Source organism: Pleuronectes platessa, chromosome 1 (genome assembly GCF_947347685.1).
Source record: "Pleuronectes platessa chromosome 1, fPlePla1.1, whole genome shotgun sequence".
Lineage (NCBI taxonomy): Eukaryota > Metazoa > Chordata > Actinopteri > Pleuronectiformes > Pleuronectidae > Pleuronectes > Pleuronectes platessa.
Window position 1 is genome coordinate 5,762,263 of NC_070626.1, and position 25,483 is coordinate 5,787,745.

The 25,483-nt window shown below is 39.7% G+C and overlaps 1 protein-coding gene across 1 annotated transcript in view; it reads right to left on the minus strand.

The window, feature by feature from the left end:
* Window positions 1–25,483, minus strand: part of si:ch211-186j3.6 (neural-cadherin) — a 283,762-nt gene that overhangs the window by 237,034 nt on the left and 21,245 nt on the right. The gene's annotated exons all lie outside the window — the stretch shown is intronic.

Consider the following 25,483-nt stretch of genomic DNA (forward strand, 5'->3'; position numbering starts at 1 on the left):
CTCAGTATGACATAAACATTATGCACTATCATAACTTTCAGTGCCAAGTGCAGACACACACAAATCAGCACATACACACACACACACATACACCGAGTCCCTTAGGAAATGGCCATCACTGTCAATTAGTATCATTTTGCACAACGGCCGATGTACTTTACTACAGAAAATCATTACACCCTCTCCCTCTCTTTTTTCTCTTTCTCTGTCACTCTCGCACTAGAAAGAAAAAAAAAAGGGACACACATTATGAATAACAAAACCTCATGGGATACTGAGCCACTGACAGCCCATTACAATTCCACTGAGACGGAAGATGGTTTACAGGCACTTTAAGCTCTGGGGACGTACACTCACGTCTGCATGCACACACGCATACACTTAAGCAAAGACACAAGGAAGTGCATGCGAACACACAGAAACACGTACACACACACAAACACGCCATCCAATCTACTCAGGGAGATGTGCAGCATATCTCTGTTAAGCACAGTGCAGTGCAAGACACCGGTGGCACTTTCATATATTTTCTGTTCAATTGTGACAATAGTGCTGCGCTGTCAGCCCTGGACGTTGAGAATAAAAATCTGGTTAGATAAACTAACAGTAAGTAAAGCTGCACTAAAATAAGATTTCCTTTCATGATACAACCAAGTAATGTCCCTCAGTCACTACAGCAGCCAGCAAACCTAAACCCCAAAGGATCCCTCCATTTGCACAAGCAGGGATCAGATGAGTGATCGCTCCAATGCACCCACAGAGAGATGTTAAGATCTGTTGCATTACAATAAAGATCAGTGATAGAAGCTCTGTGTCAGTGTGCTCCAAGCCGAGAGAACCCCCGGTGGTAACCAGCAAGTGTCGCAACATCCAAAAGCACAATAAAAAGAACTACATCAATGCCATATGCATAACAAGACAACTGTGCAACTGATTTGTGTTAGGTACCCTGGTACCCTGGTGCCCCCAGACTTTGTTTAATTCGGACCTTCTTCAAAAAAGTAAGTGAATATAAAGGCTGAATTGACAACAGAGCAACGTCAGACGTATGTCCATCTACAAACCAATCAATGTCAAGTATAGGTAGACACAGCCCACATAGATGATGAAGAAATGAATCCTAGTGTGGACCATGATCCAGACTTAATGTCACTGAAACCATAAAACAACTTCAAATAAACTTATGAAAGCATATCGTTGGACTATTCAGATGTAATGTAAGAGATGATCTGATCTCTTTGAGTTTATTAAATACCATGTCAGGTGCATTTGGCACCACACATTTGCTTCTACTTTAACCCTAAATGCAATGAATTCATGTCAATGGAACAGTACAAAAGTATTTATGAGCTGAAAGGGCCTTCCCATTGAGATGCTCCTATGTGGAGGAACATGTTCACCATCTCTCCTCCCTCCTCCAGCTGCTGTTGGACCACTGCTGATCAGAACCCCCCCAGCAAACCTCCAACTTCCCTACCGTCGTCCCAGATAAGTGTGAGTGAAGACCATTGTTTGGAACAGCAGCCTGGGTGATTTCACCATTACTCTCAATCAAAGACAACCAGCCATTAGGCCTCAGGTCAGTATATGCATGTGTGTGTGTTTTCGTCGCTGAACGTACTAGTGTCTAAGACAGACTAATAAACCCCCCCCACACACACCACCCCGGGGCCAGAGAGCTGAAGGAAAAATAAAAGATGAAAAGAAAGTGATGGAAGAAATAGACACTAAGAGCAAAGGAAGGAAGAAAAGGAAAGGAAATGAAGGCAGAGGGGAAGAAAGAAAGAGCCGAGGGAAAAAATAAAAGAGAGACAGAGAGTTAAGAACACAGGAAAGAAGCCGACACAAAAAGGTACGGATGGATGGGCAAAAGAGGAATGGGGGCAAAATATGAAATGGAGCACCTTAAACCATTATGTTTACACACTTGTGTCTTAGTACACACACACACACACACACACACACAACACAGAATGGCTGCTAGGCATTTGGCATCTTAGTGTTGCAGAACTGTGTATCTCCCATTTCTCTAACCATAGGACTGTGCAGCCTTAAGCTGTTATAGGCCCCTACTTATAACCTCTCTTCGCACAGGCATAAACGCACACAACATTTCCCTCTGGCTAAGGAGTATGTAGGGGCCAGGGGAAATTCAGATGGATTGTGTGCAGCTAACAAACAAACACACACACACACACACACACACACACACACACATAGTAACAAACAATAAGGCAGGCAGTGAACAGGGATGGACAGAGCTTATGCTATCTTCGAGGGTTTAACCGGTCCTTGGTTGTATTGCAGCTTCCAGGAGTCCAGGGATTTGATTTAATAAAGGGATTTGTGAGATGGGAATGGGAGCAGGGTGGGAGGAATGAGGGATGGGAGGAGGAGGAGGAGGAGGAGGTGGCACAAACAAATGGCACAGGATGAGTGAGGATGATGACGACTCCAGTTGTAATAGTGATGAATGATGGCGTCTCCACTGGTGCTGACAGTGATCCCAGTGATGACTCAAAGAAAGATGAAGATTATCATAATGACAATGGCGACTGTGATGAGGATAATGATTTTGCCAGCAGTTGTGATGACGGTATGGACGATAAAAATGATTGCAATTGGTTGCAATAAAAGGATGAAGGGTCTTCTGGAAACACAGACGACAATTTTCAAAACACAATCACACACACACACACACATATAACCACAAATATCATTCTCTCTCCTACAGATGCTCAGAGGTTTCACTCAAACTTTTCATTATTTATCATCAATACAAACAGTGCAATGACGGATAGTATTTATCATGAGATTGAAATGGGGAAATCATCTGTTCGCCCCCGGCTCTAAATCCCTGATGTGGGTGATTTTAGGACACTGTCAGCGGGAGGTTCAGATAACATGTCATTTTATCTTCTGGAGCAATCACTGTTCTTAGATCCGCTACAGAGACTTCTCATCAGCCCGTGGGGCTCGGGGACAAGAACAAATTGGACTGTAATCCCAAACAGAGACCAAACATTTGCCATTTTCTTGAATGGCAAATGTTTGGTCTCGGGAGTGAGTGATAAGTGATGAAGGACAAAGAACACAGAGGAAGACGTCAAATAAATGGTGAGGTGAGCGTGGAGCCATAATCTGCAGATCCCGTGGGTCAATAAAGTGACAAACGCTGCATTCAGACTTGGTTATAAATAACTTGCAGAGTCATTGCGTGCGATGGGCTTTGTGTTATAGGCTGACTTACATGCAATCCTAGGCCGTGATTATGACTCAACCCTCCATCCACTTCACACACACAAACACATACAGCATTTTTTTTAAATGCAGGTAAACCCACAAAAAAAGGGGCTTGACTCTTTTCCCAATGCCAGCTGTTTTTAACCCGTGCATCATGTTCAACGTCAACACACCAAAATCGGAGGCTCTCAGCGCCTTCACCTGAATGTCTCTATCACCATCAGCGCTGATCGGAGCCCAAGCCGATAAACTGTGTCCCTGTGGAGTAAATGCCAATTGTATCCATTCCCATTGCTGACAAAAGCCAGATCTTTGTGGGTGTTAGTTTTTTTTTTTTTTTTACCAGTGGTAAAAGGCTCTATACTCTGTCTGTCGGTAATCTACGTTATATGAAATAACCAATGTCTTTGCACTCAAACTATAATCTATAAGTAGCCTGGCCCTATATTTGCAGCTTTATCATCAATTTGAAGTTTTTGAGTATATTAGGTGGAATTTTTTTTTTTTTTGTTCTGAAAGATATTGGCAGTTGAATCAGAGATGAGATAAAAACACAACTAAAAACCTTTGACCTGCACATCACTACAATTAAACAGCTTGCACAAACCCACACGGTCCTTAGATACAGTCTAATAGGCATAATATGTGAAAAATGCCTGTGTGGGTGGATTACTGCTGAATTTATATAAAACATGCTTTAAACTGTTTTGATGTGAAATTAAACTTTTCAAATGTAAACGTTTTTTCAGTAAACTTTTAAATGACTCGTTTAATGCAACGGTTTTCTCACTGAAACAGCGTGAGGCCGTGCACTGAGGAGAGTTTCATCATATCTGTCTGTGGGAAGGAACACGACAACAAAATGGAGTTTGTATTATGTGAAGTTTCAGAGTTCATCGGGGCGTGATTAAAGGATGTAAGCTCTGCTCTACTTGTTTAATCAGTTTTGTTGATCACTTGCTAATAAACTAATTTACATAACCATCAAAACAGCAACTTGGTAATTACCATGTGGTGAACATGGTAATTTCCTCAAGAGGCTTAATCAGATGATCTTCAGTAGATGGGAGTCGGGCATTTGTCCCTGTTTTATGTGCTGCTTTACAGTAAAAAACTTAAACTGGGATTATACATGCATTTTTCCAATTGTTATCTGCATCCATACTGATGAAAACAATCAGAAAATATGTAATTTATAAGTTCTCATCCAAATCTCTCTCCCTTGTGCAGTCACTCAGTCTCTATCCAACACTTGGTACAAGATACAAAGCTTGATAACTTTCCACTAAATGAGACTCAGATATAAAGTAAGTCTGAAGGACTGATTCCTAATAATGAGCTGTTCTCTCAGCGTCCTTCACCTGTCAGATGAAATTAAACTCTTGACTGAAACACTGATTAATAGTCAGTGTCTATCTGTGAAATTTCAATGCAATTTCAATTCAAGATCCTGTATTTGTCTGTAAGGGAGCATTTGAAGACAGTGAGTCATCAAACTAAGTTCACATAGACAAATCTTCAACACACTTCCAAAAAGTCTACAAATACAGACCCTCCCAGGAGCTGAAATACACATGAAAGAGTTCAAATACACATGCAGGGGATCTAACATAACATAATATAGAAACATTGGCAACACCTTGAAATTCAATTTGGTCTTTTCTTTTGACAAGGGACAAAACTAGCAAATAAAACATATTTGTAGCTAACTAATGATTCCATAATGTCTATTCCATTATTTCAACATAATTCCATAGTGTCTGTCTGTCTGTAGACCTATGTATGTATTTGGAACACATATCTCAAGCAGCCTTCACCTTATCAGCTTCACACTTGGCATGTTGTATTGTTAAGCGCCCAAAGAAGTGTTGTGTTGAGTTTGTGATTGAGTGATTTGAACAATCACTACATTCAATATATATACATTTGGAATCAACAGGTGTCTCGGACTCATCAACATAGTTGACTTTGATGATCATGACAACAGCACGTTCATGACAGGGCAACAACAACCAATTCTCCAGTTTGGGGTTCAGGCTTCCAAGTTGAACTTCACTGAGCGTTGAATAAACAGGTGAACAGCTCTCTGTGCAGCAAGGGTGGTGCAGCCTCAGGATTCTGTGGACTGAGTCCGGCTGCAGGTCTTTATTTACTGCAGCTCAATTACTGCAGCCCACTCCAAAAAGGCAGGTTTAGAATGGTCACTGTACAGCTAATAAGTATTTAAAGCACAACTTTTCCATCAGAAGTGTGTCTGTGTGTGTATGTGTGCTTGTGTGCAGTTATGTGTGTGTGCTTGTGTTTGTGTGTGTGTGTGCAAGCGTGTGTGGGGACAGGGGTGGGAGTAGTTGCCCAGTTGCTGGTGTAATTGTGCTCGTGGCACAGAAAAAGAGGAGCAAACTGGTTTCTTGTTACAAAGTTGAAATGAGCTGCAAGAAACTGTAGATGGAACTGTCTTTCACACTGAATCTATGTGCTTCTGTGCCTGTGTGTGTGTGTGTGTGTGCCTATGTGTGCCTGTGTGTGTGTCTCTGGTGGGATTTGCTAGTGCCCAGTTAAAAAGATCCCAAAAGCTCAATTAACCCTTGCCCTGAGAGCAGATGATATTCTAATAATTCCGTGAAATACTGATCTGTTGAATGTGACAGTGCTGCTGTATTTAACTCCAAAGGACGTGTTGAATTCAAAGTCATGTTTAATGATATAAAGTTTGTATTTCTCAGCATGGTGCTGCTGGATAACAAAAAAAAGCAGCCATACACTTGTTTACCCACACAAGCCTCTGGCGGAGAAGGGACTTCTCATTTTGCTGAATCTTTCACTGCCTCTGTTTCGACTTTAGATGACTGGTGGTCACCTTGACAAGATTTTTGGGCAATTATACAACATGTAAAAGAAAAAGTGATCTAAGTATTTACTGTGTCTATCTGTGACTGACTGACAAAGACGAGCTTCTTATTTCTTCTTCTGTCTGTAAATGTTTGTTGATTCACCACAGCTTGTCAGCTTAGTGGGAAATGCATTGTATTTTCAGAAACTAACATATTGAATGCTGAAATGAAGAGCATTGTTACCTGCTTGTTAAAGCAAAATGAGCGCAGAGGAAGAGAGGAAGAGAGAGAATGTAATATAAATGCTATTACTGCTACTCTTGTTGGCCTTTTGAGGAAACAACGTGCCTTTCATTACATGAACATGTATGTGCATGTGTCCGTGCACAAAGGCAGCTGACTGATGAGAATGATCCAGCCAAAGTGATATGCTCTGCAGAATGTTATTTTACTGTCTACGAACCTCCCAAAGGCTGAACCTTTTCTGTGACTGTTTAATGACAGGGTTTTATTTATGCTGTGAATATTTGTCTTTTTACTTTTACTTTTATCAGTTTCACATCATGAATTTTGACATTATTTGACATGGATGGTTGGATGCACGCAGACGTGCGCACACGCACACAAACACACAAGCACACACATGCCTTCAAAAACCTATACTATATCTTGCAGCAAATTAATAAGTACACACGAAAATCCATTTATCAGCCCGTCAGCACCTGCCTTCATGCAAGTTGGATTGTGAAAAGGGAGCAGCCCAACTTATCGATTAAAGGGAGGTGAGGTTGCTCAGAAGTAGCGACTTAAGCTTGATGAGATTTGGGGAGTGTCAGAACCAGATGGGAACACCGAGGCTGCCACAAGAGAGGAAGATGTCCCTAAAGGGGGGGCACCTTTTGGGGGGGGACAATTCATCCTACAAGGACCAAACTGTAGTATTATGCTGTAAGGCAGCTTGGGTTGCATTGTTCAGTCTGAACCTGCCCAAGTTTTAGACAAAGATAACCAAACCCTACCTGTTCGGTAGACGTTTCAGTTTGTTTGTTTTATTGAACCTGACTTGAGCCTGATGCAGTTAATATAAGCTGCACTGAGTTTGTGTAAGCGTGCTTATTGCTGGTTTTAACTGATTACATACATGTGCAAGTAGTAGTTATAGGCTAGCCAACGTGAAATAACACGACAGGAATATAATTTTTGTCCAAATCTGTTCCTATTCCCGATGGATCGAGTTGGGTATCCCCGCTCTACGATGCAAGGTTTACAACTGTGTCGCGACAGCATAACGTGGCAACACAAGCAGGTTGTCACAACACTTGTGTCCCCGAATATGATGAAGCAACCGCACCCAGGCCAAAACCATTGCATGGACAACCAGTGCCAGTGGAGCATGTCCCAAAACCACAACGAACTCACTCCAGGCATCGTTAACTTCTGCCACGCCTTATACGACATGATCAGTAAGAGATGAGAAGAAGCACTGTGATGTAATACCGTCACCTTCTGGAAAAGCGAAAAAGACTGTTATATTAATATCCCCCCCAGCACCTCATCCTATATGTATTGAACTGATTTCTACTCCTGTAGTACACTGCTTCAGCAAAACTGATGCAACAAGCCACTGTTATCCATTACTCTTCCTCCCATCCTTAATTGTCAAACCAGTGTTCTCCTCGTACTCCCCCTCTGTCTTCCACTCTCTCCTTATATCCCCCCTGACACCCGTCCTGCGCTCCAGAAACCTCCTCTCTTAAGTTCTACCTCTCCCAGCTCAGCGCTGTTTCTCCTCTGCTTTTCCTCAGGTGCATGTATTCATCATTATGTTCTCTTTGTTATCCCTTCCCGAGCCATTTCCCATCTGATCCTCTGCATGGGAAAGGATAAAAAAAGTGCAACTATTAAATAAAGAGAACGTAATTGAAGCCTGGTGCCAAGCTATGGGCTGTGTGCAAAGATCCACCAGTGCGTCAAATAAAATCGAACGTTCTCCTCACAGCATTACAATGTAAGACCTTAATCATATATTCTAAAATTATTACTCATATTATTATTATTATAGTGGCGTCTGTTTGCAAACCTGATTCCTGGAAACTATGTACTCATAGAACATTAAACTATTTGTTAACGTTTCATTGGTTTTCTTTTTTTTAATTAATACATGTTGTGCTGAATATATTATCAAACCTTGTGAGGTGAGGTTGAAAAATGCTGTGGTCACTGTAAGAGGACAACATCCTGCATGATCCTCTCTTTTGGTGTGAGACCAAAAACCTTGTCTGTAAATATTTTAATGATACATTAAGTATCAACATATATTTGAATTGCAGAATAGGTAAATTAACAACATAGTTTCATTATTTCATTATCCTATCCCAATGAGTTTGCTAAGAAATGAATTTGCTGTAACAAATTAGTTATATACATAATTTCTATGGCTGTCGGCGCTTGTACCGCACACTAAGCAGTTCTGGTTAAAACCAAGCCCTCTAGCCATGATCTATAGACTCCATCATCTGAGTGAAGGGAAAAACAAATCTGCGAGAGGTTTGCACGGCTTAAAGCAATCTTCAGGTTAGAAGGTGAGAAAACATGTTTTTCAGCTACATCTCACTGAGGCCAGACCTTTCTGTATTCAATCATTGGGATGTGCAATATGAGGTAATATCTCATATGTCATTTCATATCCAGATACCAACACATGTGACACTATAGCTGGTTTTCTGTAGCAGTGAATGTAAATGTGTCTGTGTCATTTGAGGATATGACTTTGCAGAGGTAAGTTGCACCAGCTGCTTTAAGATTCTTTGTCAAATGTGCCGCAAGCAAACGCCTCTTTTGAAATCTGAGCTAGGCGTCCATATTGTGTATTTGATTGTACTTAAGTGGCTCTAATGTGCAGATTCTGTCTGTACTGATTAATTGATTATTCTTGCAAAGGTAATAAAAGAGATACAGTAGGTGGTGTTTGACCCTGTCATTGGATTAACTTGCAAAGTTCTGGCCCTTTACAGAATTTGTTATTGTATTTGTTCATTATTTTAGGACCGAGAGAGCTAGCAGTGAAGGGGGGTCAGAGAGAGTGGGGGGGACCCAGGCCGACGCAGAGCCGAACTACATCCATGTGACAGAATCACTCCCTCCTCTATATGACCTCCTTTCTTTGTCTTGTCCTTCTGTTCGGGTTTTACCCCGCTCCGCGGCACATTTAACCTCCTGTATGGAAGAACGCAAAGCATCCTCTAAATCTAGCCAGTGGTTTAAGGGTGTGTATGTGTCAGTGTGTGAGAAACAGCCGAGGGGCAGGAGAGGACGGGGGATGTCTCTGAATGGTAGACGATTTGGTTGTTTAAGGGTTAAGCATAGATTTGAAATTGAGTGCAACTCTCCAGATTCCCATTCTGGAGCGGGTCGTTGGCAGTGGGCTGCTGCCAACCTTTAATTAGAGGGTGTTAATCTTTTTAGATTTATAAATGTGATGAATTAGAGACGTCCTAAACGGTTGACTCAAAGCAGGTTTTGGCCCTGGAAGGTCCAAGAGAGTTACAGACACTGGGTGGCGTTATAAGACATATATGCAGAATTGTATAAATGTTGTAATAAATGTGATTTTTAACCCAGCATTGATGTATTTCAATCATGAACAGTCACATGATATAGTTTACATATCAAAAAAATTAAGGTTTTATATATATGTGTATATATATATATATAAAGATCCAAAATTCAGAATTAATTCTGAATACTCCATTCTATCCATAAGCCAGCAGTGTCCATCAAGTAAGTGCAAATGCAAATGCAGAATTATTGATTCCACTTCCACAGATGCTTTGAAGTACATGTGCACATGTGCCTAAGTGCAAGTCACACATCTGTTCTCCTGTCAACATATTTCAGCCGGGTAATAATTCTCACAGGCGCACAAACACAAAAACCTGCACACCATCACACTCAATGATAACCAGTTAGACATCTGGATTCTGATCATATCCCCACCAGGCAGCATGCGCACAAAGTTTAACAGGACTGATCCATCACACAATCACTGATGAAGTCGCACACACACACACACACAGATAATCTAGCTCCATAATTCACCAACCGACTTGTCTTTTAGTAAATGAATGTGCATATGTGTCCTCACAACATGCTGGAGGCTTGTTCACATAGTAAGTGGGATTAAATGAAGTTGATCTTTAACCCTGAAGGACATCTCCTCTCTGGGTGAGAAGAGTGAACGCTTACAGTAAGCACAGTACAAATGGTTCATTACTTTCTGATCCTTTTGTCATTCAAAAAAACGACAACTACTTGAAATGAGTATAGCTATAAAGTAGGATCTGTAGGAGGATCACACCAGTGTCCCATGTTAACACACACTGTCCAGATACTGTCTTTCTACTCTACCAGTTCTCTGCTGTGAAACCCTTCGCCTCGGTCAATCACCACTTTTTGAGATTTTGTGATAAATTTTGTTTTTAACTTGCTCAAAATAGATCCGATCAATTCGGTTCACTTTCTCTTATAAGAGGGGGACAGATGAGCAAGTGGTGACAAAAAAAGGTTTGGAAGAGAAACGATTGAAGGATGTAATTGTATTAAAGAAAGGGGAGCTGATTTTCAGCTTACAGTCAAAATGTCATATTTTTCCAAGCCTGCGTCCATGGGTATAAAGGTCATACAATTTTTCCTTCAAAGATTGCTGATTTATTTTTTGCAGCTTTAGAGAAAATACAGATGAATAAAGATAGTTTTATGCAACAGCTGTGATTTACTGAGTTGTTGAACAAAGTTAGATCGATGCAGCACTTTGCAGGGATGTGAACGCAGGTGGACAAGGCCCATTCAACTGGCTGCCCTGAATTTTTGGTTACAAGCACATCAGGCTCTCATCCACACGGATGCTATACATGCTGTCAACATACGAACTGTGATTCCCCACTTCTCTAGCGTGCATAATCTCACACAGCTGTCACAGAGACGTTTTTCCATCACTAACATGGTGTGAAGTAGTTGGTTTGATCATCTGTAAACACTCAGACCAGCTTCAAGAGGTGCAAGCTTCTTGCTATTCCCATTTACGGACAGCCATGCTTATGGGCCAACTGCATTAGCACCATTAGGGTTTGAAAATTGGGTTTCCATACAGAAAGTCGGAAAGACCAATCACTGCACTCATATTACACTAGTCCGTTGGAGACGAGCTCCATTTGCGCAATTGGTGAAGCGTTTTTTCATACAATTCAGAGAATCTATGCAGCATGAAATGAGGTGCAATTCCATCATGAAAATTTAATTAAGAAAAAAAAGGGAAAGGCAACTCCTACATTTCTGACTAGCAAATAGCTCAAGGGAAAATGATGTACAACAAGGTTTGAGAAAAGTTAAATGACTTGTGATGAGTCTCTTTTAGATTTGGCCCTGACTCTAGTGCTTTCCATATTTTTTACTCCTTCATTTGCAAAAGAACATGAAGCCAAGGTCAGTCAGAAACCGTCATTGTGTGAGAGTTATATACACAAGGGTCATGTACTGCAATTATACTTACAATAAACAAAAGCAGTTTACTTTTTCACCGTCTTTGATTGGGGTTTTGAAGAAAGAGGTTTGGCAGCGACTGCAAAAGACACTAAGGTGTGATTAACCTTTAGCAAGGAGCTATGTTGTCATCAGTGTTTGTTCCTCTAATAGTTAGCACCTTTACATAATAAATACTTGATGAAGAAAGTCAAACGTATTAAGGGGGTTATCATCGATTATTCCTTGGGGATTCAAATAAAAATCTGGATGTAGTGTAGGGCTGGGCGTTATGGAAATAAATCTTATCACGATACTTTTTTTTATATCTTTCGATATCTAAATATATCAATATATATAACAAATAATAACTTGTTTATGTAGTTGTGTTTGTGTATATACATAGTTCTTCTTATGTACAAATGTTTTCTCTTATGCACAAAACAGATTTTACTTGCTCATATGATCATCCTGTGCCACTGCACTTTTCTTATAACATTTCACACAAACCAATACATTGAAAAGGTGTATATGATGTACATACTTAGCATTTTTTTTTTATAAATTTGTATTCTATTCTACTTCATTCTGACGTGCATGCTGCTGTAACAACTGAATTTCCCTGGTATGTGTATCAATAAAGTTTTATCTTAATTTATCTTATCTTAAAGTCTGTCAAAACATGGATGGGATGAGCTCTATCGACGTTACATCATCTATATCTTAAATTTCTAGGAAAACTTATATTGCGATAATTATCGCTATCGCTTTACTGCCCAGCCCTAATCTAGTGGATTTAAATGTTGTCTCAGCGCAGTAACAACACTAACATGGGAACAAATAGGGCTACAAACCTGGAACTATCCCCAATTTGAAGCTGAGAAACCTAACGTTAGCTATAAAGATTGTTTTATTTTAAGGCAACTGTTAATTCGGCCTTGGAGGAGGTATGTGTTCTAATGAGTACAATTTTAGTTTATTTATTTTAATAATGGGCATTTATCACACTAAAATAATACTGAAATAACAGATTCTGTGATTTTACCTGAAAGTACTATATTCCATACACCACCTATGTATGGTAGACACACAGAAACTCTTAAACTAGAAATGTGTTTGGTTGGAGACGCTCTCAATGCTCCTAAAGGAGGTTTTACACATAAAGGTAATGGGGGGTATTACTTGGCGTGTTTGTAATGTCTCCCGTGGCTCAAGAAGGGCTTTATAGTTTGAGAAAATATCCCTGAAGATGTCATCATAATTATCTTGGCTTTGGTTCGGAGACTTGCAGTCTTTTTTAGAATATAGAGGAAGAAGACACTAAAGTCTGAGAGGTCAGGATGTTCCTGGCTGCTATAACTTAACAGACAAAAGAAACTATCAGGTATATTGGTCTTTTTTTTCTCGACTCTGCCCTCTAACATTAATGTGGCCATGTAATGGCAGTTTCACAGGGTCAAACTGTACTTTTTTAATTTGGCATGTACTAGAACAGATTAACATGCTGAAATGTTCAAACAATAATTTGTTTTATACTGTCCAGTGCTGCATTCCTTCTTTTAACTAGTGTCTGAAAATCTGTCTAAATGGTCATCTGGAACACTTTTGTAATTGGTCAACCACTTGCTGAGTCATGAATCGTATACCCCTTAAGAGAGAGAAAAGTCAAAAATACGAGCAGCATAATACGGCCAAAATGGTGGAAATATTCTTATTTGCTTGGTTTTCGTTAGGATATGTGAGAGCATTAACAGAGTAGCTCATCTCAGAGGTAAAAATAAATCTGCCTACAGCCTTACATTGTATTGACACTGAAGTGTATTATTAACAAGCACAACACCAGGTATTAAACCAACTTCAGGAAGTGGAATATTTCGACATAGTAATCTTTGACAGGATTATTAATCTTAACCTGGAAGTCTTTTGGCTCAAACTAAAGCTTACTTTCTGAGACAAATCACTTTCGTAGATTAGCTGTTTTTGTGCGACGAAAATTTCCCCGAACCATCACTGTCTGTTATCTGTCACTGCTGGTCAAACTGTGAGTGGCACCACCAGGCCATATTAAAATGTTAAAATCACTGCCGGTTTAGCACCTCTAATCGTCCCTCCATTGTGCAGAATAATTAGAAGCTTTTTAAATGTCATAGAGCCATCAGCATGACACTGTAATTAAAAAAGAAAAACCTTTAATGGTATCATAATGAACTGGCAAAGTCATTATCGCCATCACTAAACAGGCCTTGTTCCCCACATGCTGTCATTGGTGTGTGTGATGAATCACATTGGGTTGTCTGTCCTTGGGTAAAATCTAATAAAGGTTTGATATGTTGAGAATATTGCTTCATGTCACCCCCCCTTCACTCACTGCACAACAGAGATAATGATTTGTAGTCCCAGTAAAACAGTTTGAGTCAAATTATTGAATTGCTGACAATTTGTCAGCTATTTTCTATTAATAACACACATTTTGAATATGCATGTTCTGTAGTGCAAAATATACAGTCTTCTGTAGAGTTTCTAAAGCTTTGTACCTTTTCTTCTGTTTTATGTTACTAACTATATAGTTCTGATTTCTTATTTGAATTTAAATTAATTTAATTTAAACAACATTGATAGTTAAAGTTGAATTATTTTGTTTATATTATTGAAGAAGTTGTCACTTAGTAAATTGTGTGTGTGCTGTTGTGTTTTTGCCTGTTCTACAGTGTCTGGATATAGATATACTTGTAAAACAGGCAAAGCTTTGTTTGTAAAGGTGTGTGCGTTACTAATTAAAAGGTTCAGTTTTTTTTCACTTAGTTATTTCTTCAATTTTAACAACAGTGATAATTAAAATATGTTTCTTTGAATAAGATTGCACTTTCAAATACTTAAGTGCAATATAAACTGTCTTTGCAGAGTTTATCAAGCGACTAATTGTACAATGGTCTTTTTTTTTACAAATACAAATATCGATTGCTTTTAATTTAATTTAATTTAATTCTATTTTTTTGGGGAGGGAGGGGCTCCAACGATCTTACACCTTGGGCACCCAAATGGCTGGCAGCGGCCCTGATAAGACACATACTGAAAAGATTCACAAGAGTGAAAATACAAGACGTCGCAGCATCACCTGCTAACCATCCATTACCCTGTATCTCGGGGGCTGTGTAATTAATAAGGAATATGAATTCACCTGCTCCTTGGAACAGCTTGCCCACTTTATGCTCTGCGTCACTATAATGATCCAGCCTGACAGATATTGCTACATAATGCAATGCAGCACTATGTGCACATTACTGACTTCCACAATATAATCACTTTACATGACAAACAGGTCAATGGGGCCTCATCCTCCTGTCAAGTCGTTGTCTCTTTGAAAGGCATGATCGAGATCTCAGTCATTTAACTGAGGTCCAATGTGAGAAACTTTTTTCATCACTGCTCTCATTCTGTCACAAGAAACTTTTAAATCTTTATGTTTACGATCTTTGGACCCTCTGAAGCTATTCATAACGATCAAGGTTTTTCCTGGTAAGATAAATACCTTATTTTAACCATCAGCGACCCAAGGGAATGTCTTTCAATAGCCTCCAGGGAAGTTGTTATATTTTTTCCTCTTATAAGAATATTTGATCCTTTTTTTGCCTTGTTCTTTTTTTCCCCTAGGTGACAGGCTGGCCTTGATGAGGTTCGAATCATAGACCCTATCCCCTGAGCTTGAATGTAATCGCCTTCACCACAACATTTTTAAGCCTTTTTTCTGAAGACAGTTTTTGAAGCCTTAATTTAAATTTATTTAAATTTCCAGTGCAGATAGTGTTTTAAGGAAGTGCAATAGGCATATTATGTCCGACATCAAATATTTATTTTCTAAAGTCATTTTGACAGTCCAGTTTCTGTCCTTAGTTATCTCACTACACCAAGTCTCCTGCAGACTTAGCTTAGGGTTAGGGTTTGGTTTTCAATTTAAAACTTAAAACATCAAGCAGCAGAGACTGTCATGACACTAAACTCCAAGATAAAGAGTTCTTGGATTTTGTTGGACACTTTATGGACTCTTTTGGTTTATTGACTTTTACCTGTGTTTGCCTGTGTTTAGGTGTGTGTTCAGTTGTTTTCCCCTGAGTTCCCCACTTCCTTGTTGTTGTTGTTTTTAAATTAAGTTCCTTGTGTGTCTGTAACTTTAGTTCCTGCCTTTGTCCTGTTTCCCACCCTTGTGATCGTCTGCACCTGCTCCTCATGTGTTTCACCTATGTTCGATCAGCCCTGCCTCCCTTGTGTGAATACGTCTCTGTGTTTCCATCTGTCTTTTTGAACTCAGCGTCTATGATTGGGATCATACTCAGTTTCTCATGAACGATACATAAGCTACATTCCGGTGACGCTCTCTCTTCTTCTTTCATCAGTTTACCGAATTTCCTGAATTACTCCTATATTAACATAATTCATTTTGTAGCAAATGACAGCTATGCAAAACAGAATACAAACAGTATGTAGGAATATTTAATGAGGCAAAGCTTAAGAGTTTCATCCAAAGTCCTGAAGGAAGTTATTTCATGAGAAATAAAACGACTAAATGTTGATATCCATGTTATTGGTGTGACAATATATATAATGTTAACGACAGGAAGTCACTGTCTCTTGAATCAGTCACTGCGACTGCTGGATTGTTCCCCAACCTGTATCACAATTAATATTGTGTCCATGTTGATAAAGGTCCCCTAATCTTTACTGAGTAGTTATTTTAACTCAAATATCATTCTGTCCTGACACCAACTGAGACATTTAATGCCTTAATAAAATCAAACTTCTACAGTTGCCATTTTTATTTTTCAATAGTGAAACATGAGTTTATGAAAGCCCAGACAAATGATATCCTACAGATATGAGTGTTCAACTGTTCAACACTTCAAGTCTTCTCTATGGACCTTGTGATGTTGAGCCAGTAACAAAAAATGTTTGTACTATTCTGAGAACCCTTCTGAGAACTTTGAATGAACTTTGAATTAAATGATTTTAACAAACACAAAAACAAATTTTTTAATCAACCATTTTCATTTGAAACAACTCCCAGCAAGGATACACACTCAGCTACCAGCAGCTGTATTCAGGGACACAAATGATTCATGGAAAATCAATGCACGCAGTGAACAGGTTTGATCTGTATCTCATAGAGCCCTGTAGCTCTGAAGTGCAAAATCTCAATGGGAATAAGGTGAAATTAACATGTGGACACAGACTGAAGGATCTAATCATATAAATATATCTTTGTGCTGGGCTATCAGCGATAAATACAGGTAACCCTGTTGGCAGTGGAAGGCAGAAGGACGAGGTTAGTGGTGACATTGCTGTATAGCAGACAAAAGCAAATCAGGATTTTGGCAGAGCGTTCAAAAGGTGCCAGCTGCTTCAGCCCCAGACAGCTGCTGGTGCAAATAAATTTAATTAGAGGTGCTATGTAGAATAAGGCTGTTTTCACAACTACACCCTGTACTGTACTGAGAAGGAAGCTGAATCACAAGCGTTGTGTGTTTTCTATCTCTAAGGAACCTGACAATCAATCCTGCACGTGTGTGTTTAGACGTCACATGCATTCATCACACCAGAAAGTGGGTTTACCGATATTTCTCTGCCTCTAAAAATACCTTCTTCTCCCTGATAACTCAAACTGCTGACAACTACACACTAACATGGTTATGACATGTCTCTATCAAAGATGTGTAATGAACCCAGCAGCCCTTGGTTAGAGATGAGTGCTCTGGGGGGAGGGGGTCCAAAATTAAGATGTGGGAGATGACAGGGTTGTGCCTGGAAAACGTTTGAAATGCAGACATCAACAAAGTTGACTAAAGTCATCATCTAATTAGATCTCACATCAAACACAGACACATTAGTTAGATTGGATTTCAGAAAGAGACTCAAACCCTCCATCCATCTTTGTCCTTATTAAGTCATGGTCATCTTATCATTTAGCTTCTGTTGATCATTAAATTGTGTCAAGCTCTTTCTTTTACAGAGATGCTGGCCAAAAGCTTTAACAATATGACACATGCACGTACATAATACACACACAATCCACCTACACATCGGAGATCTCTTCAGTACATGAGGGAATATGTAAATGCTACTGATGCTGCTGGCCGGAGGAGGGAAAATGTAAAAGCAAAGTGGATTTTAAAACGAAAAAAAGTATAAAAAAGCGAAAGTGACGTGCTTTAAAGAATTGAGCTCCAGTGAGCTCTGTAGTTAAGTGTGTCTCCTCTAATTGCCCCTCACACAAGATATCTCATGGCAAAAGAAAAGCAAACAGGGAGAAAAAGGCCGGCGTCAGAAATAAGCGGCAGGAGCCTCGGTACAATCAGACAATAGGTGCAAAATGCTGTGATAGCAACTGAACGCACTTCAAACGCCACGAGGGAAGAAAACATTGAAAAAGGGAAAGAAACGAAAGAGAAAAAACGGGAAAATAACCGATGGCTCCTCCAGCTCTTATTCATGGACCCACTCTTAAAAAAAGCTTTGATGTTGTGAGGGGATATTATTGGACACGGCATGGTAGAATGACAGGTAGACAAGTGCTGCTTAACAAGGCAATCGACGGGCCAAACTGTTCGATGTTCCCTGATCACACTGACTCTTCATTCCTCTGCAACAGAAGGCTTTGAAGTCATCACACGCTTCTCACACACACAAAGCACCATGGATTAATTCCATCGCAGAAGGCCAGTAAGTGTCTGAACTTGCTGTGTCTCAAAGGCTGGATCTTTTCTCATTTTTTTTAACAAACCATGAAAGATATCTGCATCAGTGCTGCTGCAAGTGAAGGACTGTGAGTGTCTTGCTTTGTATTTTGTCTTCAGCCCAGAGCAGCCACACTGCCCGTGTGAGCCGTGGAACTCTTCTCGAGACTTGTTTTTTTTTATCTGCGTGCAGACCTCGGTTCAAAGCAAAATTATTATAATTATAGGTTGTACTTCAGAGTATATCTCAAAAGGTCAAAGGTAAACTAATGATACAACATTTACAAACCAACAAAATATTTTATTCATTTATAAGAATTTACATAGAGCCTCTTTATGCAGCCAGAGTGACAATAACTCTGAGTGAGGCCAGACATCTGAATTCTAGTCAGAGAGAGAATTGACCAATAAGTGTCAAATTGTATTATACTAGAGCTATAACGGACAAAATGGCAACAATAAAAGATGAGATCAGCACAGTTGCACAGTTAGGTTTAGGTAACAAATAGTATTTAATGGCTCTTAAATCTACATTTCCCTTCAATCACTGTGAATAAAGAACATCACCTGCTCTCAGCTACTGCAGCTTCCAGGTCAACTCATCCTTACAAATGTGATCCCCCTCCCCTGACCTGATGATGCAGATTAGCAAGAGGAGGAGGGATGGAAAGGAGGACAGAACACAACAGAGCAGAATATAACACAGGCTTTGACTGAGGTTTTTATCTACCTTTTATTGAAACTACATGTTATGTAGTTTCTTAAATAGGACAGCTACCCCAGGTGTTATGTTATTATATGTTTAAAAAGGAATCTAGGTAATTATGTTGGATCTATTGAGTGGGACACATGGCTTTCATAGCACTACCATACAAGCCAGTACCCAGTTAGATTTACCTTTAGACTCAACTTTTAACATTATTGCGGTTAAAAGGCCTAAACACCTGATGATGCCAAGACACAACTAAAGAGTATTATATTCATTACAACAACCAGTCTGACAGAACTGAAATATGATGGTTTGTATTGAATTGAATACCTTATCAGTTTTTTTTTTTTTTTTTTGCCATTTATTTTCTGAAACACTTTTTAACCTTGATACGGCTATACAGAGTTAGTTATTATTATTAAATGAGATGTAGAGGAAATTCAATTCTGTCCCGGTTTTAAAACATCTGAAACCTGTGTACGACTCTGATTCTCCACTAAAAGATGAATGCAATTTTTTTTTTTAAGATTGAGAACTCCTTAAAAAATTAAATTCAAGACTTGAATGCAGAAACAGCTAAATACATTTCTTTGACTATATAGTCTGGTCCATGCAATTATATTTAGGATACATAGTCAAATAAAAATATTAAAAACCAGTTTATCCGTCCGGGTTTTTGGTCTTTATTATACATAACATTCGAATAAGTTGTACAGCCATCTTTCTTAGTGGAATTAGTTTCCAAATTCCATCTGTTGCAACACAGACCTACATCTTTCTAAAACTTAGAAACCTCAAGACACAATAAAGGTAGCCATATAAAAACCCTGTTAACAGTGGTGCTTTAAGTTATTATTTATATAAATATTATGTTAATAACACTTGTACAACAGTTGCATGTGTCCTTTAGTGAAACATATAAGACTAGTGCTCCATAGTGCTACTAAGGTGTATTCCCTTCATGGCTCAGTGGCCTATTTCTATATCTTAACATGACATTGGTATTGGTATGAATGCATCGATGGCGTATGGAGAGCCTCCACTAACTTCTGTTCCCACTACTGCAGTAGCAGTGCCCTCTGGAGCTCTGATATATTAAGTTTGATACAAGAGATAGATACATATACTGTTTTGTTGGTTTCTTTTAGTGCAAGTCACAGCAGAAAGAGGCACGATGAGGTCAGGTTTGCACATGCTTGCAAAATACATGGTGAATCGGATGATAAGGCACCACTGAAGTGACAGCTTTGCAATCTCTGTTGCTGTTTAGTTTTTTACCTAAAGGTCATCTCCGTAATGGCAGTTTAACCGTAATCAATTCTTGAAATTAACATGTCAGAGTTCACCAAACTCTGTGCAAGATAAATTTGTAAATTCAAATATCTCTGGGAACGAATTGATTGATCACGGTGATTCCACAGACACATTGAGTTTAGTTTAAAATGTTGCACTTATTACTAATCATCTGTTCATCTTCTGCTCATTTTTCAAACGTATGAAAAATATAAAAAACATCCTTTTCTGTGCAGCAGGGAATTATTTTTTCCAGTAACGGTTTATCAAAGTCACAGTGTAGCAAATGTAAAAGCTTCCATGAACTGGCTGCAGGCTGAATTATTATTGTGCTGTAGCAGCTGCTCACACACCATAGCAAAATAGACTTGCAAATGGCTGAAAATAAAATAAAGACCAAGTTGCATTTTCTTCCTCAAGCAAACAAAGTTTGAGGCATAAAGAGGCTGTTTTGGGGCTTGAGAGCCCTTTTAGAGTGATAATTTGAATATATGTGAGGGGGTGTGAGCTACTCATAAATGTATGATGTCCATTTCATCACCCGTAGTTAGGATTTCATGCTTATGTGCTTGTAGCTGTGTGCTGCACATATGCATTTGCAGGGAATCCATGAATATGTCCATGCCTCCACCAGATCATTCACATCTCCCTGGCTGTTGCAGAGATGAATGACAATACAGCAGCCATTAGTGAGTGCACTTGACACAGGGAGGTCACACTGTAATAAAGACCTCAACGTGGAGCGGGTGCACCATCAGTCATGGTTGGTCAGACAAGAAGCAAGTGGGACACGCTCGGGCCTCGAACAGATAAATGACTCCACCGCACCATAGAAGCATCCATTGTTCTGCTCCGGACCATTGCTTTCCTTCCCTCTGAATAGCTTGTCGTTGGGAGGGGTGGGCTATTCGTTTTGTGGGTGGCAGTATCGTGTGTGTGCGTGTGCGTGTGCGTGTGTGTGTGTGCGTGTTTGTGTGTGAGAGAGAGTGTGTGACTGTACAGTGCGAAGGCTGTAATTTTCTAGTGATAAGCTGGAGAGCAGGTTGTCAAAATACATTGCAGTGACTTTCAACTAATTTCCCGCAGAGAAGAGAAAAGAGAAAAAGGTGAGAAAAGAAGCAGAGCCAAAAGCTGAAAAGAACAGAGTGGAGATGTAGCAGAAAAAGAGAAAGGGGGGGGGGGAGAAAGGGCAGAGAGGAGAAAAAGACAGGGCAGCAGTGACTACTTCTAAAAGGTCAGTGTCTCCACTCTTCATTTGTCTCTCTGATTGAACTTGCCAATTAGCCACAGAGCGCTACACTCTGCACATTGGACGGGAAACAACCTAATCAGGGCTGCTGGAGACATAGATAAAGACAGAAAATGTTCAAAAGTAGCCCTTCATTGATATAACTGCACTTCATTTCAGTGATTGAGTGATGGTTGTCTGACAGTCATTCATACCGGAACTGAGGTGGGTTTGATCGAGACTAGTTTGGAATGAGGTGGACTTAAGGCGAAAAAAGAGCAATCAGGTGCAGAAATGAAAGAGAGAGAGAGACCACAGGTCTTCCAAACACTGACAGGAAGATGGAGAGTGGATCGATGATGAGAGGATATAGTCTGACAGCACAAATTGGTGGGAGGAAGGAAGGAAACAAGGAGGAGACACGACAGAGCAGAATGTAGAACAGAGAGAGACGAAGCTCAGGGCCTGATGGTGTGACTGATTATTTCTGGACTGAGGCCAGGAGCAGCTTATGTTGAATAATTGCATCGCAAAACTGAATTGGAATAGAACAATTTGTACTTTATTAGTTTGTAGCTGAATTCCAATGAACTTGAAACAGAATCGGACGTAATGAAACTCATTAATTAATTTGCTCTAAAACTGTTTGATCCCCATTGAACATTCAACTCTCCATATATACACTCAGTTGTAGAAATTCAGTTTCAGTTCCCTCACATCCGGGTCACTGAGGAAGAGCAAGTGAGAGAAGATTCAGGTGAAAGAAGACTTGCCCCTACCCTCCCTCTGATTGGCTAATCCCTTCCAGCCATCTGCTAACTGCTAACATTAGCCTAGCTATGATGCTAAATATTGCTGTAAACCTAAAGGATTGGAACGGTTAGCCGCTCATGTCGTTGCTGGTTGTTGCAGCTACTGGGGTTTGATCTGTCTCATGGAAGTTAATTAGATTCTGTCCAAACATTTGCCCGTTTAAAAAACCTGCCTCGAGTAAAAAGAAACTAAATCCTTGTGAAAGGGTTCTTTCTATCTTGCTACATTGGACAGACTCTGTTGGATATAAGTTCATCTCCCCTTCCTCCAATCCCCTTTGAGGGAGAGCAGCTCTGAATGGCTCCCTCATTCACTCACTGTGATGAAGGACCTGCAACACCTCGATAAATGTGCATTTATAATGACTGCTCTACTTCTTTACTTCTGTCACATATCTCTGTTACATATTAAATGCTGAATGTCAGTTGAAAAATTATTTCTGTAATCCAGCTAAAAACTATTAAGCATCAGTGTTCACCTCTTCAACTCTCCCATGATATACTAATGATTTTCTTTCAAGGCTCCATAGAGAGCAATTGAAGCCTTTAACACCTAAACTATTAAGGTTAACTGCATTTATCTGTGACTATTCGGTTTTTAACAGTATATTGTTTCATTTATCTCGTTTCAAGCACATCAATGCATCAGCAAGAGTTCAGGTTAATTTTCAACCAGCACGCAGGGGAAAATCCATTGTATAGGAGCCAGATAAAACCCTTAAACCCCCGAATCCTGCATTAACACAGAATGCTACACAGCTGTGAGACTGAAAATGTTGCGTCTCCAGTTAGGAAGTGGATTTCTATCTTGATCTGGAGTGAAGAAGAACTTGGTTTGTTCATGTCGCATAAGATGGGTTGAGGTAAAGTGTGAAATACAACTGATATAGTAAGTGGAGAGCAGGATTACTCAGCCTAGGGGCCGGGACCCACCATGGTAAGTGTCATTAGCCAAGCTAACAGTGTGGCTTTAGTCAGGCTTGGTCCAGACCGAAATACTGAATATATTGCCACATGATCTAAAACACACAGCAATGTTTCACATTCCCATATCTCTACTGGACAGAAATGAGAGTGGACAGAAACTGTGCAAACTTCCCATTTTTACTTCCCATTACCATATTACTTTTACCTCTGTATATCCTACATTTCATCAATTTGAATTGCCAGGTTGAAGAATCCACTTTAAAATGTTCACATTCTTAAAGTGTCTATGAGCATTTAAATGGATCATAACATTCTGTGGTGTTTTTGCAACTTCAGCGTAGTGGATTGTGATGTTTATTGCAAATTCTTCAGCAATATCTGTTCCCTTATGGCCGGGCCACACTGGCTGCGTATGCGCCCTGGAAATGCAGCGGAATGGCTTTCTTTTCATTTCCGTAGCTCTGTTAACAGATCTGAGCTGCCACACCGGCTGCGGTTCAGCCACTGTTCAGCGGCGGCTCTTCTAGACATCAATGGTCTTGACGATTTTTTCCAAATACCGCACAGCAGAATAAACAGTGAAAATTATCTTTCACCACAGGTTCACAGCTTATCTATCGAATATATCCAATATACACTTTTTGTGACTCCCCATTTCGAAAAAAGCAATCCAGCGTTTCTGTTGAGTGAATCCATTAATTTGTGTTTAAATGTTTTTTATTGTGAAATGTGTGCATGAGCTTAAGATGCACAGCTTTATATTGTATAGTACTGGTATTAGTTTAAAGTAGATGGGACCACTTTTACACAATGAACTACACTGATCACGCCAGAAACCTCACAAAGGCTGAAGTTACATTAAAAGTTAAAGTAAAGAGCTTCAGTTGATGGGCAGTAGGCTCTCTCTCCCTCTCTCCCTGAAAACAGATGTGCAACCTTTTCGGACCACTGGTCAAGGATGAAAACTTGGGTGTTTTTTTTTGTGCCACATTAGTGACCACATGGTGGGATTCTCAAAAGCAGATACTTTATGTCTTGAACAGAAACTATTAATCTGAGCGAACAAAAATTGGTGCACTCAACTCTGCCTACACGCTCGCTCAATCTCTGCTCTGTGCGCTGGCAGGCACCCGCACGCTTGCTCACATTGTCACTGCTCTCTCGAAATCTCAGTCTGTCCTTTGCTGGTTTTGTGATACAGTTATAAGTGCAGCTCGAGCGAGCATGTAGGCAGAGTTGAGTGCACATGGAATACTTTTGTTTGCTCAGATTATTATTTTCTCGACAAAAATGTAAGTATCTGCTCGTGAGAGTTTCAGTGCATGCTCACTAATGTGGCACCAAAATAACGCGAAAGAAAACCAAATGTTAATGACGACAGTTTTAAAAAATCTTATTTAGGGCCATTTATAAGGTAATCCCTATCTAAAAACATAGATAGGGATTGCGGTACAACAGCAAACCACAACATGCCGCAGAACAGCAGCCAGTGTGGCCTGGGCATTACCTTTGAAACACAGCTCCACTCTGTGACCAAAGTTGCACCAGTTTGAAATGCTTTACTCAGCCCACGGAGTGGTGACTATAGACAGAGAGCGGTGGATACATCGGAGCCAATTTAAAATTAAGAAATATTATCGGCAATCGGACAATACAAATACACAAAATGAGTCTCAAAACTCAAAATTATATCAATGCAATATGTTATGAAGGGGGGTATGAAGATATGTAATCAATCTTATGATTTCGAGCATAACACTAAGCAAAGTGCACCATCTAATCCTTTTGAGTCGTATGTCTTAACCTTATCCTGATACCTCACAGAGTCCAGGGGCTTTGCTTAAACGTACAAGCCCAGTATTTTTTCTGCAGAATATCACTTCAGTACCAACATTTTCTGTGCTGTTGGAGAAAACTCATTAGAGTTTGAGAAAGAATGAAAAGACCAGAAGATGCAGGTGGACAGCTTATAGTGAGAATCATTGCAGAAGCAATAAGAGAAGGCAGTCTTCTGAACTTGCTAAGAGAATCGTGGATAAATACACTTTTTTGAAGACAAAATAGAAGGCAGAATAATTGGATAATGGATACAACACTAAGCAACTGATGACCAGGATAGAGTTTTTGAAACAAGACAATACCCTTTGAAAACAAAAAACTACTGGTTGCTGATGTGGATGAAGTCATACAGGACCATC